The sequence below is a fragment of the Varroa destructor genome, unplaced genomic scaffold (assembly GCF_002443255.2).
Source record: "Varroa destructor unplaced genomic scaffold, Vdes_3.0 BEIS01000002.1, whole genome shotgun sequence".
In the NCBI taxonomy this organism is placed as follows: domain Eukaryota; kingdom Metazoa; phylum Arthropoda; class Arachnida; order Mesostigmata; family Varroidae; genus Varroa; species Varroa destructor.
Genome location: NW_019211455.1, coordinates 39,063,014 through 39,066,332, shown reverse-complemented (window position 1 = coordinate 39,066,332; position 3,319 = coordinate 39,063,014). Strand labels below are relative to the sequence as shown.

At 47.7% G+C, this 3,319-nt stretch overlaps 1 protein-coding gene across 1 annotated transcript in view; it reads left to right on the top strand.

Moving 5' to 3' along the window:
• The first annotated feature begins 879 nt into the window (after positions 1–879).
• Positions 880–3,319, top strand: part of LOC111245036 (uncharacterized) — a 70,311-nt gene continuing 67,871 nt past the window's right edge. The window contains exon 1 of the mRNA XM_022792775.2: positions 880–2,353. The gene's annotated coding sequence lies outside the window, so the exon portion shown is untranslated. The remainder of the gene's footprint in view (positions 2,354–3,319) is intronic.

Below are 3,319 nucleotides of genomic sequence, written 5' to 3'. Positions count from 1 at the left end.
ATGTTGCCGTAAAAACGCTCTCGTAGCGTCCAGCCTGCACAGATTTTTCAGCGGGCTATTCGACTTTTGTCACCGGAGAACTAACGGAATCACTAACATACTGTTTATTTCGCCTCTTGTTACTGTTCATCATTATCATTAACTCTATGAAATACTGGAGCCTTGTTACTAAGAGACATCTAGAAAAACCTGTGTTTTCCCGCTAGTCGAGCCCTGCTCTTCCATCATGTCGTCCACCAAATGACTGGACTACAAAGCCTATATCCCTACATAGTTACTGCGTGTGTGTCTTCACTGAATCGATGGCACATCTGTATTTGTCGGCTACTGATTATAAATGCATTAGTCTTGTTCGTTTTACAAGGAATTGCTCTATATCGATTACAGTGGTGATCGAACGGCGAAATAACGTAGCAATACGGCAGGTGTCAACAGTGGAGGCGGGGCCAAGTGCCAACAAATACCGGAGAGCGGTAACAGCAGCAGCAGCAGCAGCCGCCGCCGCCGCCGCCTGGGAAACAGCATGGACCGTTGGTGTAAGTCGACCCCCTACCCCACCCGCCCCACTCCCGATATACTGTATAGTGTATATATATGTTTATGTTGTTCTGTACAACTATTCTCCAGTTTCACTCTCTCAATCGACGGATTGTTCACAAACATTTGGAGATGTTCAGACACCGAGATACGCGCATACCGGTAGAAAAACGCAGAGACAAATCGGGAGTCAGAGGAAAGTGGTGCTACAGCTTCTCGTACTTCTCGTATCTATCGGACTATGGCTGAATGCATGCACATGTGTGTCTGTGTGTGTGTGTGTGTGTGTGTGTGTGCGACCGAACGGCGTGACGACGGCCACGGCCGCGGCCGCAGCAGCAGCGTCGTCGTCGTCAACAGCGAGGCCAGCGGCAAGTAAGTAGTACCGTACACACGTAGTGTGACGGTAGTCGAGGTCTATTGGGCGTTTTTATCGGCGTGCTGCCACAGCCAGCCACCATTGCTGCTGCTGCTGTTGTTGCCATTACCGTTGCTGTTAGTGGAGTTGTACGCGGGCAAACAGGGCGCGGGCTCAGGATCTTCAACGAGCTCCAAAGAGTGCCATAGCTGCCATTGGTCCTGGAATCAACACTTTTGCTACAGCCGCTGTTACTGCTGACTGAAATAGTGAAACAGACTGTGTGCACAGTGTGCGCGCGCGTCCCATAAGAACATTGAACCCGATTACTCGGCTTGCCCGCTTTGTTGTTGTTCACTGTGGCCGCTGCCGGCGGCGGCGGCGGCGGTGGTCGTAGGACGGCAAGGAGAAAAGGACGATAAGTGTACGTACGCTCTCAATCAGGGAACAGCGAGCACAAACAGAGTGAGAGAGACTGAGTCAGACAAACGACCAGCCGAACCAGCGACCGACAATCGAACGGCAACAGCAGCAGCAGCGGCGGCGGCGACGGCAGCAGAAGACATCGTTGTTGTCCTCGTCGTCAGTCGCGCTAGCAGCTTACGCCGCCGCTATTCCCAGTGTCGGGGTGGTATCGATCTGCGCGATCGCTCACCGCAGTCTGCTATGCTTTTCGCTGTTTTTGCTGCTGCGGTGACTACTTCAGTGCCGACTTCGACCTGATCGTGCTGGCGACGGTATTGGCGACTGCTGCTGCTGCTGCTGCTGCTGCTGCTGTTGTTGTTGTTGTTGTTGTTGTTGTTGTTGGAGAAGGCACACAAATACGTTACAACAGCAGCAGCACACAGAGGTGGGTGGTTTAGAGGAGTGTGAGGAGAGGAGTCAGCGAGTAGCCCCCTTACCACAACGCGAAAACCGCGCATCGCACATCGCCGGAACGGAACCACGGGACTCCTCGGAGCGTCCCCAGGATAGCACGCCGACCTGATTGGGACGACAACAAATGCGAAAGTGGCAGACAAGAAAAGAAACGTGTTCGCAAGCTATCGGCATGCTATTGTATACTCATGAGTGCGCATACGTCGCATACGTCTACTAGTGTCCTCTGGCAGCTAAGGATAACATCATCATTTACAAGGCCAGATTTTTCTTCGGTTTAGGATACGTTCCTTTTACGGCGTCGATCATTGTGTGTTCTTCCGTAAGTTGAAGATCTGATTGTGCGACCTATAACACCGAGTACTAAACACTAAATGCAAATGTTCGTACTGCACGAAACGCCAAATAGGAAATCAGTTCTCGACAACGCACCCCAATTGTCAGGAAAAAACTTATAGATGAAACAAAAACTATACGATCCGTGATCTCAGAGACGAGAGTGAAGTGTTATTGGAACCTGTGCAGAATAGGATACTTCATAATTTTGTACATGTGCAGTCGTCGTCAGAGGAAATAAAGGTCGGTACCCTGCGCCATACCTACACCGCCTTTCCGGTCATATGATCCGGGTTCATTTTCGAAAGCCTTCGTTCTATTTGAAAAATTGAAAATGCTTTTTCAACTAGAAATTGATATATTTGATGACTGAGCACGCAATTAGTTGATACCATAAAGTTAATATCTATCGCCGTTGTAGATGGAGTGCATTAGTGAATTCATACACCAACATCTAAACATATCTATTATGAGACGTGAAGGCAATGTGAGGGCACTTGGGATCTGATGCTTTAAGTACCAAACGTATTGGCGGAAAACTAGGAGTAACAGTCTCGTCCTTTAAGGACATGTTCTCTGATCGCATTAGGTCGATAAAATTAAAGTTAGGGTATCGCTTCAGCTTCTAATCAGTCTATCGTCAACTTCAGTGCAGTGAACACACACACAGTAAATGACAACATGATTCTTCGATTTGATCTATCGGAAGGAACTATGGGGGACATGACGAAAACTTTAGGAGATGCGTCAGGACGTCCTGCTCTTTTGTTGACGAATACCTTCAGCCTTTACCGAGAAGTGGTCACGAGTGCATTTCACCTATTTAGATACAAGCACACATTGCATTCAGCTGTGACCTGCTTCGTGCTTGATTGCTTTACGATGCTACTATATTTCAGCTGTAATACAAGGGCGGCTCGGTTTCGCATACTTTTCGTACCGCTTTCACGGCTGCCGGGCTTCAAAGGTTTCGTATATTTGACGTCAGCTGTTTCTTCTACGACAAGCCTTGCTATAAGGTTCTGCTTCAGGTCTTAGCTTAGAGAGATCGAGAATGAAATAAAGGTTATAATAATCATATTTATACCATCTACGATTGCTCGGTTCTATCTGGCTTTCGTACGAAGCCAATCGTCAGTGAAACAAGCATATGAAAAGCCCAAAATAAATCGAAAGTTTATATATATATATATATATGTATATATATAT